This window comes from Equus caballus, chromosome 4 (assembly GCF_041296265.1).
Source record: "Equus caballus isolate H_3958 breed thoroughbred chromosome 4, TB-T2T, whole genome shotgun sequence".
NCBI lineage: Eukaryota > Metazoa > Chordata > Mammalia > Perissodactyla > Equidae > Equus > Equus caballus.
The window spans coordinates 25,686,190-25,700,618 of record NC_091687.1 but is presented as its reverse complement, the minus strand read 5'-3'; positions in this window follow the sequence as shown (position 1 = coordinate 25,700,618).

Here is a 14,429-nt window from a genome sequence, read left to right as displayed (position 1 = left end):
ATTTTATCACACGATGAGACAGACAATATTGAGAGTTAGATACACAAAGTTAGAGACATTTGGGGCATGACAGATGAAGTCTGAGGTGCCACTGGGAGTCTTACACATGAAGCCAGAAACACAAGGGGGAGTGTTACACACAATGTCAGAGACTAAATGTGGAGTGTTATTCATGTAGTCACAGGCTACATGGGGCATGTTACCCATGGATCAGAGACACCACGGTGAGTGCTACACGCAGTCAGAGACTCCATGAGGAATGTTACACTCGAAGTAAGGATGTCACAGGGGAGTGTTACACTCATATTCAGAAACATCACATTGCTTCTTAGACAGGAAGTCAGAGATGCCATGGTGAGTGTTACACCCACAGTCCCAGATGCGAGGCAGCGTGTGGCAGACAAAGGCAGACACAACGTATAATGTGAAACATGAAGTCAGACATGCCAGGGGGATTGTGATACACGAAGTCAGGGAGCCCTTGTGGATGGTGAAACAGGAAGTCAGAGACATAATGGGGAGTGTCACACACGAAGTCAGAGATGCCAGAGGGAGTGTGACACACAAAGTCAGAGATGCTCTGGGGATTGTGACACATGATGTCAAAGGGGCCAGGGTAAGGTGACATATGAAGTCAGAGATGCCACGTGTAGTGTTACATATGAAATCAAAGATGACAGGGAGAGTGTTACACACGAAGTCACAGACAGAAGTGGGAGAGTGACACATGATGTCAGTGATGACAGGTATTGTATTGTACAATGACACAAAAAACATTGGCAGTGTGACACACGAGGTCAGAGACAACATCTGGGGCATGACACATGAAGTGAGAGATGCCACGGGGAGTCTCACACTCAAAGTCAGAGATTCCATGAGGGCATGTTACACGTGAAGGCAGAAAGGTGACTTGGTTTGTTACACATGAAGTCGGAGATGCGAATTGGTGTTTTACAAATGTCACACATGACAGGTGGAGTGTTACAGATGAAGTCACAGACAACAGAGGGAGTGTTACAAATGAATCAGAGACACCTGGGCAAGTTTTACACTCAATGTCAAAGAAGACACTGGGGAGTGTTACATACAAATGCAGAAAGGTTACTTGGTTTGTTACACACGAAGTCAGAGGCGCCAGGGGGTTTGTTACACACCGAGTCAGAGACACCAGATGTGGTAATACACAGGAAGTCATAGACACTGGGGGAGTGTTACAAATTAAATCAGAAATGCCCCAGTGATTCCTACACACACAGTTGGAGATGCCAGGCAACATATAACACATGAAGGCAGAGATACAAGTGGAGTGTTACACGTGAAGTCCAAGACACCAGGCGCAGTGCGACACATGAAGTCAGAGACACCAGGGGGAGTATGATGCAGGAAGTCAGAGACACCAGGGTGGTGTTACACAGGGTGTCAGCAACACCACAGGAAGTGTTGCACAGGAAATCAGAGATGACAGGTGCAGTGTTACACGCAATGTTAGAGACACCACAGGGAGCGTGACACATGAAGTTAGGGACACCATGTGGAAGTGTTACACACACAATCAGAGCTGAAAGCAGGAGTGTTACACAAAACAATCAGAGACGCCAGGTACATTGTGGCACACAAAATCAGAGATGACAGGGGGTTTCTGATGCACCAAGTCATAGATGTGAGTGAGTGTGTTACACATGAAACCGAAGAGACCAGTGGGGTTAGTGATACACGAATTCAGAGATGACGGGGAGTGTGACACACAAAGTTACAGAGGCACCAGGTGTGTGTCATGCATGAAAACAACAATATCATGGGGAGTGTTACAGACCAAGTTAGAGACAACATGGAGAATGTGAAACACAAAAGTCACAGATTCCAGGGGGTGTGTGATATACAAAATCACAGATGCCAGTGGGAGTGTTATGTATGGAGGCAGAGATGCCATTGGGAGTGTTACACACGAAGTTGTAGACAGAAGGGGAGTGTGATGCACATACTCAGAGACACAAACGAGGGTATGACCCACATAATCGTAGACGCCACTGGTTGAGTTAACACACAAAGTCATTCATGCCAGTGGTATCATGATCCAGGAAGTCAGGGATGACAGACAGAGTGTGACATTATTTCAGAGATGCCAAGGGGAGGGTTGCACACGAAGTCAGATACACCAGGTTGAGTGACACAAGATGTCACTGATTCCATCTGGAGTGTGACACATGATGTCAGAGATGCCAGGGGTAGTGTGACATACTAAGTCAGAGCTGACAGGTGGACTTTTACACATGACATCAGAGATGCCAGGGGGAGGGTTACAAACAAACTCAGAGACACAAGGTAGATTGTTACAAACGAAGGCTGAGGTGCCAGGGGGTGTGTGACACAGGAAGTCTGAAACAACTCAGGTAGTGTTACAAGGAACTCAGAAACACTAGGGATAGTTACACACAGGAAATCAGAGACAAAAAGGTATGTGTGACAGATTAAGTCAGAGATGTCATGGTCAGTCTCACACACGAAGTCGGAGACAGCAGTGCCAGGGTCCAGCCTCGGCAGAGTGCAGGTTCCCGTGGGAGAGAAGGTGTCAGCGAAAGTGTAAGTGCTAGACGTGAGACTCGAAGCAGTTGCAAGCAAGTCCAATTTATTTCGGGGACAGGGTACACTTATATAGAAAAAATCACATGAGGTGGTCTAACTATTGTCGTCATGGGAACAATAGGTGAGGGGCAGTGCATGACTAAAGGTAATAATCAAAGGTGGTTATCTACATACCAGGTGTGCACCATACATATCGATTGTTTAGGAAGAGGTTACATAGTTCCAGGGTCTTCAAAGAAGTTAGGAGGTCAGCGAGTATATAATTAACGGACTATAGACCCCCACATCCTTGGGGGCTGCTGTTTGTTCTTTGAGATATGTTTATTGCTAGTTCTGCCTGTTTTTGCAAGGCTTCCAGGACAGAGGGAAGACGTTAATCAGTAATAGGCTTTAGAAAGGAGGACAAAGGACTCTGCTTAAAGAATTATGTTCCCTGGAGAAGTGCCTTGCACGATTCTCCTTCCATTGCCAGACCTTGTCACAATACAATGGCAGCTAGATTGGGGGAATGCTTCTCATACACCAGAAGTGTGACACAGGAAGTCAGAGGTGCCCTGGTGAGTGATACTCCAGAAGTCAGAGATGCAAGGGGAAGTGTGACACATGATGTCAGAGACCCCACAGTGAGTGTTACATTCAAAGTCAGAGATGCCATGTAGAAGTATTACACATGAAGCCAGAGATGGCAGGGGAAGTATTATGCACAAAGTCAAAGATGACAGGGAGAGCATGGCACACAAGTCAGAGACCCAGTGTGCAGTGTGCTACACGAAGTCAGAGACAACAGGAGGAGTGTGATGTGTAAACTAAGAGTCAAACTGGGGAGTGTGACACACGAAGTAAGAGTTGGCACTGGGTGTGTTGCACACTATGTCAGAAACAACAGGATTCATGTGATACAGGAAGCCAGGGATGCCAGATGGAGTGTGACACAGGAAGTCAGAGAAGCCAGGGGGAGAGTTACACAAGAAGTCAGAGATGATAGGTGGAGTGTTAAACACAAAGTGAGAGACATCAGAGGGAGTGTGACACTTGAAGTCAGAGACACCACAGAGAAGTGTTATACACAGTCAGAGACAGCAGGGGAACTGTTACACATCAAGTCAGAGATGCCATTGGGAGTGTTACATACATAGTCAGAGAAACGAGTTAGAGTGTCACACACAAAATTAGAGAAGACAGGGGGAAGGTTATACATGACATCAAAGACACCAAGGGGTTAGTGACACACAAAGTCAGAGAAACCACGTGGAGTGTGACACAGGAAGTCAGAGACAACAGGGGAATTGTTACATATGGAGCTAGTGAACACCATGGGGATTGTTATACAGGAAGGCAGAGAGGGCGCGTGGAGTGTTACACATGATGTCATAGACTCCAGAGGGACTGTGACAAACGAAGTCATTGATGCCTGGGGGAGTGTTATGCATGAATTCAGGGATGCCAAGGGGGAGTGTTACACATGAAGTCACAGACGTCAGAAGGAGTGTTATGCATGAAGTCACAGACACCAGGGGGCGTGTTACACAGGAAGTCAGAATCTCTAAGGGGATTGTGACACACGAAGTCAAAAAGGACATGGGGAGTGTGATGCATGAATTCAGAGATGCCATGTAGGAGACTTACACACGAAGTCAGAGACTCCACTTTGAGAGATACACATAAAGTCAGACACTGCAGGCCAAGTGTTACATAAAGTCAGAGATGTAAAGTGTAGTGTTACACATGAAGTCAGAGATGCCAGGCTGATTGTGACTCAGACAGTGAGAGACACCACGGTGAGTGTTAAAATTGAAGCCAAAGATGTCAGGGATAGTGTGATACATAAAACCAGAGAGGCCAGTGAGAGTTTTACAAAAGAAGTCTGAGAGTCCATGGGAGAGTGTTACACTCGAAGGAAGAACTTCCAGGTTGGGTGTTACACAAGAAGTCAGAGACACCAGGGGGTGCGTACCACATGAAGTCTGAGATGCCATGCAGAGTGTTACACATGAAGTCAGAGACACCAGGGGGAGTGTTAGACATGGAGTCAGAAACACCACATGTTGTGGTACACATGAAGTACGAATTGCTGGGGAAGTGTGACAAATGAAGCCAGAGACCCAAGGTGCAGTGTGACACACGATGTCAGAGACAACAGGGGGAGTGTTATGCACAAAGTCTAAGACAACAGGGTGAGTGTGAAACACGAAGTTACAGATGCCATGGGGAGTGGGACACACAAAATCAGAGGCCACAAGTAAAATGTGAAAGACTAAGTCAGAGATGCCTATGGGTGCATTACACAAGAAGTAAGCGAGGGCACATGGAGTGTTACACATGATCTCAGAGCCTCCAGGGGCACTGTGACACACGAAGTCTGAGACACTATGGGGAGTGTTAAACACCAAGTCAGTGATGTCTGGGCTAGTGTTACACACCAAGTCAGTGAAGCCATGGAGATTGCACGATGTCAGAGACACCAGGATGAGTGTGACACATGAAGTCAGAGACATGACAGTGAGTGTGTCACACGACGTCTGAGACTACATGTGGTGTGTTAAACACAAAGTCAGAGACACCAAGGGGAGTCCTACAAACAAAATCAAAGACACCAGGTGAGTATTGCACACAAAGGTAAAGACACCAGGGGGAGGGTTACACAAGAATTCAAAGAAACCATGGAGAGAGTGACACACTAATTCAGAGACGATATTGGGTGAGTGACATGAGGTCAGAGAAGCAACAGTGAGTGTTACACTCGAAGTCAGGGATGCAAGGGGAAGTGTGACACATGATGTCAGAGATGTCATATTGAGTATTACACTCAGATTCAGAGACACCAGCAAGAGTCTGACATAGGAAATGAGAGAATCCAGTGAGTGTTATACAAGAATTATGAGACACCGCAGGGGGAGTGTTACCCTCAAAAGCAGAAAGACCATGTGGAGCATTACAGATGAAGTCAGAGACACCAGGGCTTGTGTACCACAAGAAGTCTGAGATGCCAGGGAGAGTGTGACACTCGAGGTCAGAGGTTCCACTTAGAGTGTTACACACCAAATCAGAGACACCAGATGGAATTTGACACACAAAGACAGATGACATGAAGACTGTTATGCATGATGTCAGAGACTACAAGCAGACTGTGAAACAAAAAGTCACCGATGCCATGGGACTGTGACACCCAATCAAGACCAGAGGTGAAGTGTGAAACGTAAATTCAGAGACACTATGGGGATTGTGACACAAATAAAGTTGCCAGGGGCAGTGTCACACACAAATACAGGTACACAAATATGACTGTTACACTTGAAGTCAGAAAAGCAAGGAGGTGTTTGAGACACAAAATCAGAGCTGCCAGGGTGAGTGTTACACAAGAAGTCTAAGAGGCAATGAGGCAGTATTACACTCAAAGGCCAAAACGCCACATAGATTGTTACACATGAAATGAGAGACATCAGAGGGACAATGACACATGAAGTCATGGATGCCACTTGGAGTGTTACACACGATGTCACAGACACCAAGGAAAGTGTTACACCCAACCTCTGAGATGGCATGGGCAGTGTTACACACAATGTCTGTGACATCATGGGGAGTGTGACACATGAAGTCAGAAACATGAGAGGCAATGTTACACAGGAAGTCAGAGACACCAGGGAGTGTATTGCACATGATGTCAGAGATGCCAGAGGGAGTATGACACACGAAATCAGAGACACCAGAGGAAGTGTGACACATGAAGTCAGAGGTGCTGGGATGGTGTTATACACGAAGTCTTAGATGCCCTTGTGAGTGTGACACACAAAGTTATAGATGGCAGGGGAAGTGTGATGAGCATACTCAGAGAAACAAGGGAGAGTGTGACACACGAAGTCAGAGATGTTATGGCATGTGTTACACATGAAGTCAGACACACCAGAGGTATTGTGATACAGGAAGTCAAGGATACTAGGTGAAGTGTTGCGCACGAACTCAGATGCCAGGAAAAGTGTTTCACACGAAGTCAGAGATGCAAGTGGGAGTGTGAAACACGAGGTCACAAATTCCAGGAGCAGTGTGTCACATGAAGTCACAAATGCCAGGGGGAGTGTGACACATGAAGTGTCAGACTCCAGGGTGGTGGTGACATGAAATCCAAGACACCAGTTGGAGATGTACAGACAACATCAGAGATGCAAGTGGGAGTTTTTAACACAAACTCAGAAACACAAGTTGGATTGTTACAAATGATGGCTGAGATGCCAGGGGGTGATTGACACACGAAGACAGAAACATCAGGGGTAGTGTTACACAGGAAGTCAGAGACAACATGAAGTGTGTGACACATGAAGTCAGAGATGCCAATGGGGAGTGTTATGCAAACAGTCAAGGATACGAGGGTGAACATTACACAGGAAGACCAAGATGCAAGGGGGATTTTCACACACAAAGTCAGAGACTCCAGATGGAGTGCTACACAAAAATTCACAGAAGCCGGGGGATTGTGACACACAATGTCACAGATGACAAGGGGAAAGTTATGCATGAAGTCAGAGACGACTTTGGGAGTGTGATACACGAGTTCATAGAGGTGATGTTGGGAATTACGTGGGAAGAAACAGATGGCAGGGCAGTGTTAGATGAAGTCAGAGACGCATAGTGGATTGTTAATTACCAAGTCAGAGATGGCAGGGTAAGTGTTACATATGGAGCTAGAGACAAAATGGGAAGTGTTACACAGGAAGTCAGATACACCACAGGGAGTGTGACACAAGAAGTCAGAAAAGACAGGTCACGTGTGACACACGATGTCAGAGAATTCACAGGTAGTGTGACACATGAAACCAGAGACACCAGTGTATGTGTTACACAAGACGTCCGAGATGGCACATGGTATGTTGCACATGATGTCAAAGACTACAGGGGTACTGTGACACATGAAGCCTGAGACACCAGAAGGAGTGTTACACAGCAAGTCCTTGACACCTGGGGAAGTGTTGCACACCAAGTCAGTGATGCTAAAGGGCAGAGTTAGACATTTTAGAGATGCCAGGTAGGTAACACATGAAGTCAGAGACACTAGGGTGAGTGAGATGCAGGAACTTAGAGACATGATGGGGGATGTAAAACACGAAGTCAGAGACTACAGGTGGAGTGTTAAACACAAAGGCACAGACGCCAAGGGGAATCTTACAAATGCAGTCAAAGACACTGGGGGTTATTCCGCACAAACTTAATGACACCACGGAGGAGTGATACACATGAAGTCAAAGACACCAGGGGAGGATGACACAGGGCTTGTGACACAGGATTCAAAGATGCCATGGGGTATTGTAGTGCAAGAAGTCTGTCACACCATGGGGTTTGTGACAATGGAAGTCAGAGATCACATGGGGAGTGTGACACACAAGCTCAGAGACACAATGGGGAGTGAGACATATAAGGTCAGAGATGCCACCAGGTGTGTTACACACGAGGTCAGAGACTACAAGGATATTGTGATATATGAAGTAAGGGATGCCAGGTGGAGTGTGACACAAGAAGTCAGAGGGCATGGGGATTGTTATACAAGAAGTCATGGTGCCAGGGGGAGTGTTACACGTGGAGGCAGAGACACCAGTTAGAGTGCTACACAGGAAGCCAGACAATGCACGTGGAGTGTTATACACCATGTCAGAGTCTCCAGGGTGACTGTGACACACGAAGTCAGAATTGCCACTGTGAGTGTTCCACCAAAAATTGGAGACATCAGGGGGAAAGTGACACAAGTCAGAAATCCCAGGGCTAGTGTTACACAGGAAGTCAGGGAAACCAGGGAGTGTATTAAACACAAAATCAGAGATGCCATGGGGAGTGTGACACACAAAGTCAGAGATGCCAGGGGAAGGCTGACTCAAGAAGTCAGATGTGCCATGGGGATTGTGACACACGAAGTCAGAAATACCACGGTGAGTGTTTCATTCAAAATCGGAGACTTCAGGAGGTAGTGTGACACAAGAAATCAGAGACTCCAGTGTGTGTGTTACATAAGAAGTCCGAGAATGGACTGGAGAGTGTTACACTGGATGGCAGAAATACCACATTGAGTGTTACATGTGAAGTCAGAGATACAAGGGGGACAGTGACAAACCAAGTCTGAGATGTCACATGGAGTGTTTTACATGAATTCCGAGATGCCAGACAGAATGAGACACACAAAGTCAGATGAGCCACATGGAGTATTACACAGGCAGTACGAGATGGCATGGGAAAGTGTCACACATGTATGCAGAAATGCCATGTGGAGTGTTCTACATGTAGTCAGAGGTGCCAGGGGAATCAGTACACAGGAAGTCACAGACAAGATGTGGAGTGTAACACATGAATCAAAGACACCAGGGGGAATGTTAAACATTAAGTAAGAGATACAATAGTGAGTGTTACACTCTAAGTCAGAGACTCTAGGGGTTGTGTGACACATGAAATCAGAGACCCCAGTTTGAGTGCTTCACAAGATGTCTGAGACTCCATGGTTAAGTGTTACACTCAAAAGGAGAAAGGCCATGTTGAGTGATACAAATGAAGTCAAAGGCACCAGGAGATGTGTACAAAACAAACTCAGAGGGGCCACGTGGAGTGTTACACATGAAGTCAGAGACAGCAAGGTTAGTGTTACACACTAAGTCAGAAACTCCACATGGTGTGTTACACACAAAGTCCGGAGGCCAGTAGGATTGTGACACGTAAAGTCAGAGACACCAGGCATAGTTTGACACAGAAGCCAGAGAGCCAAGGTGTAGTGTGCCACAAGAAGTCAGAGGCAACATGGGGAGTATGACTCATGAACTCAGGGACACAATGGGGAGTGTGAAACATGAAATCAGAAATGCCACTGAGAGCGTTACATGCGAAGTTAGAGACGACAAGGGTAGTGTGATACACAAAGTCAGGGACGCCAGGCAGAGTGTGACTCACGAAGATGGATGCCAGAGGGAGTGTTACACACAAAATTTGAGATGCCAGTGGGTTCAAGGCACAAGTCATAAGCACAAGTGGTAGTGTTACATAGGATTTCAGAGACACCAGGTAGCATGTTACACATGAAGTCAAAGACACCAAGAGGAGTGTGACACACAAAGTCACAGATGCCAGTAGTAGTGTGAAACACGAAGTCAGAAACACCAGGGGGAGTGTAACACATGAAGACAGTGAGGGAGTGTTATGCATGAGTCAAAGACTCCACAGGTATATGTTACACACAATGTCAGAGACATCAGGTGCAGTGTTACGCATAACATCAGAAAGTCGGAGACACGATGGGGACTGTTAAAGACGATGTCATAGACAACAGGTCATGTGTGACACTTGAAGTTAGAGATGCCATGGGGAATGCAACACATGAAGTCAGAGATGCCATTAGGAGTGTCACACACTAAGTTGTAGATGACGGGGGAGTGTGACACTCGTGCTCGGAGAAACAATAGAAAGTGTGACACAAAGTCATAGATGACAGGGGCATTTTTACACACAGATTCAGAGATACCAGTGGGAGAGTGACAGATGAAATCAGAGACAACAGGGGGAGTTTGACACATGAAGTCAGAGAATCCAGGGGGAGAGTTACACATGAATTCATATACAAAATGGTGAGTGTTACACTCAATGTCAGAGACACCACAGGGATTGTGACACATAATGTCAGAGATTCCATGGTGGTGCGTTACATATGAAGTCAGAGATGCCACATTGGTTGTTCCAAATGAAGTCAGAGAAGTCAGGGGGAGTGTTACACATGAAGACAGAGATGCCACATGGAGTGTTACACATGAAGTCCTAGACAACAGGTGAAGGGTTACACACAGAACCAAAGGTGCCAGTGGGAGTGTTACACACGAAGTCAGAGAGGCCAAAGGGAATGTTACACACATTATAGACATCAGGGGGATTGTGACAAAAGATCTCGGAGACATCAGGGGATTGTAACAGAAAAAGTCACTGATGTCTGGGGGAATGTTGCACACGAAATCAAAGACTCCAAGGAGGTATGGTACAAATGAAATCAAAGAAGCCAGGGGGATTGTTATTCAAGATGTCAGAAAGACCTGGGGTAGTGTTATGCAGGAAGTCAGAGATGCCATGGGAACTGTGACACACAATGTCTTAGACACCAAAGGGAGTGTTACACATGGAGCCAGTGAAGCCAGGGGAGTGTTAAGCATGAAATCAATGTGGGAATGTGGAGCGTTACACACGACAACAGAGACTCTAGTGGGACTGAAAGGAAGTCAGAGTCACCAGTGGGAGAGTTACACAGGAGGTCATTGATACCTCTGAGAGTGTTACACACCAATTCAGAGCTGCCATGATGGTGTGTTACACATGAAGTCAGAGACACCAGAGGGAGTGTTACTCAGGAACTCAGAGACTCCAGGTGAGTGTGGCACTCAAAGTCAGAAAGGACATGGGAAGTATGATACACGAATTCAGAGGCACCATGTAGGAGAGCTACACATCAAGTCAGAGACGCCACGTTGGGTGTTACACAAGAATTCAGACATGGGAGTGGAGGTGTTACATGACATCAGAGATGCCAAGTGGAATGTTACAGAAGAAGTCAGAGACCCAGGGGGAGTGTTACACACAGAGCCATGGATGCCAGGCAAAGTGTGACACATGAAGTCAGAGAGGGCACGTGGAGTGTCACACACAACATCAGAGTCTCTAGGAAAACCGTGAAAAACAAAGTCAGAGATGTCAGGGGGGGTGTTACAGACGAATTCAGAGTTGCCATGTGGGAGTGTTACCCATGAAGTCAGGGATACCAGGGTGTGTGAGAGACAAAATCAGAGATCCCACAAGCAGTGTGAGTGACACATGATTTCAGAGGCACCATGGTGATGATGACACTCTATTTCAGAGGCAAGAATTGGATTTTTACGCAGAAGTCAGATACGATGGGGGAGTGTGAAACAGGAAGTCACAGATGCCATGTAGAGTGTGACACACAAAGTCAATACCAGAGGTGATGTGTAAAACATGATGTCAGAGACACAATGGGGATTGTCACAAGAAGTCAGTCACCAGGGGGAGTGCTGCATGTAAAGCCAGAGATGCAAGGATGAGTGGTACACTTGAAGTCAGAGATGCTGGGAGGAGTTTGACACACGAAATCAGAGATGCCATTGGGAGTGTTATACAAGAAGTCTGAAACATCATGGGGGAGTGTTACATTCAAAGTCAGAGACTCGACAGGGCCTGTGAGATGAAGTCAGAGAAGCCACATGGAGTGCTGAACAAGATGAAACAGACACCAGAGGGACTTTTACATCCGAACTCTGAGACTTCACAGAGAGTGTTACACATGAAGTCTGACATGTCCTGGGGTGTGTGACCCACGAAGTCAGAAATACCAGGGTAGTGTTACACACGAATTCAAAGACATCATGGAGTATGTTACACATGAAGTCAGAGACGCCAATGGGAGTGTGACACATGAAGTCAGAAATGCTAGGGGAAGTGAGACAGTGAAGTCAGAGATGCCAGGGGAAGTGTGACACACAAAGTCAGAACACTAGGGGAAATGTGACTCATGAACTCAGGGACACCACAGGGAGTGTTGCATGCAATGTTAAAGACGCTAGTTGGAATGTGACACAAGAAGAGAAAGACACCAGACATTCTAACACACGAGGTCAGAGGTACCATGGTTAGTGTTACACAGTAACTTGGAGTTGCCAGGGGGCGTGTGACACACCAAGTCATAGACGCCATTGGCTGTGTGTGACACGAATTCACAGATACCAAGTGGAGTGTTGCACAGGAAGTCAGAGACACCAGGGGGAGTGTGACACATGAAATCTGATACCAGGGGGAGTGTAATGCATGGAATCAAAGACAAAAGAATGAGTGTTATTCACGAAGTCAGAGAAGCCTCCAGGCGGGTGACACATGAAGTCAAAGATGACAGCTGGTGTCTGACACAGTGTCAGAGATGACATGGGGATTGCTACACATGAATTGAGAGACAAGAGGTCGTGGGTGACACACAAAGCCGTCATAGATGCCATCAGGAGAGTTACACATGAATTCAGAGACACCAAAGTGAGTTGATACATGAAATCAGGGACATCAGGCAGAGTGTGATACATGAAGTCAGGGACACAAGGTGGAGTGTGACACACTAGGTCAGAGACACCACATGGAGTGTTACATACAATGTTAGATCTGCCAGGAGTGTGTTACAGACAAATTCATTGATGACAAAGGAGTGTCACACATGAACTCAGAGACAGCAGGTGGATTGTTACAAATAATTCAGAGATAACAGGGGCAGTGTGACAAATGAAGTCAAAGATGACAGGTGGAGTGTAACACCTAAAGTCAGAGATGCAAGGGGGAGAGTTGCACACAATGTCAGTGAGGTCAGAGACAGGAGAGCGAGTGTGACACATGGAGTCAGAGATGACACGGGATGTGTTACACACAAAATCAGAGTCATCAAAGGTGAGTGTTAGGCAGGAATCAAAACACACATGGGGTGCCTGCCTGGTGGCACAGTGGTTGAGTGTGTACATTCCACCTTGGTGACCTGGGGTTCACCAGTTTGGATCCTGGGTAAAGACATGGCACCTCTTGGCAAGCCATGCTGTGTCAGGCATCCCACATATAAAGTAGAGGAAGATGGGCACTGATGTTAGCTCAAAGCCAGTCTTCCTTAACAAAAAGGGGAGGATTGGGAGCAGATGTAATCTCAGGGCTAATTTTCCTCCAAAAAAAGTTAAATAAAATAAAACACACATGTGAGAGTGCTACTCAGGCAGTCAAAGACACCAGGGAGAGTGTGACACATGAAGTCAGAAACAACATAGGGTGTGTGACACACGAACTAGGAGACATCTTTGGGGAGTGTTACATAAGAAGTCATAGACACCAGGGGAAGTGTTACACAAGAAATCAGCGATACCACCAGGAGTTTGACATACAAGGTCAGAGACACCATGGAGAGTGTAAACACAAAGATACTGATGCCAGGGTTTGTTTTAGGCTCAAATTCACAGACACCAGGGAGAGTGTTACTCAGGAATTCAGAGACACTATGTGCAGCGTTAGCAAAAGGGTCATAGAAGAAAGGGTGATTGTGACACCTGAAGTCAGTGACACCTTATGGAGTTTTAAACATCAAGTCAGACACTTGAGGGGGAGTGTGAACACAAAGTGAGGGATGCTTTGTGGAGTGTGAAACAGGAATTCAGAGACACCATGGGGAGTGTTGCACATGAAGTCAGAGTTGAGAGGGGTAGTGTGACACACGAAGTCAGGATGCCATGGGGACTGTCACACACAAAGTCAAATAGGCCAGAGGGATGTGAACATGATGTCAGAGATGCAATGTGGAGTGTTACACACAAACTCAGAGATGACAGTTGGATTGTTACACATGGAGTCAGAAACTCCATGTGGTGAGTTACACTCAAAGTTGATGATGCAATAGGGAGCATGACACACAAAGTCAGACACTCAAGCTGCAGTCGTGTGTGACACTTGAAGTCAGTGATGCTACAGGGATTGATACTCATGAAGGCAGAGATGCCATCAAGAGTTTAATACACCAAGTCAGAGATGCCAGCGGGAATGTTAAACACGAAGTTATTGTCGGTGGAAGGAGAGTGAAGCATGAACTCAGAGACACCAGAGGGAATGTGACAAACAGAAAAGAGGCCAAGGGGTGTGTTACACACAAAATCAAAGACAACATGGTGAGTTGATACATGAAGTCAGGGAGGCCAGGTGGAGAGTGACATACAAATACAGTGGTGGCAAGGGGATTGTTATATGAAATCATGATGCCATGGGGTGAGTGACACACAAAGTCAGAGTCACAAGGTGTAATGTGATACATAAGG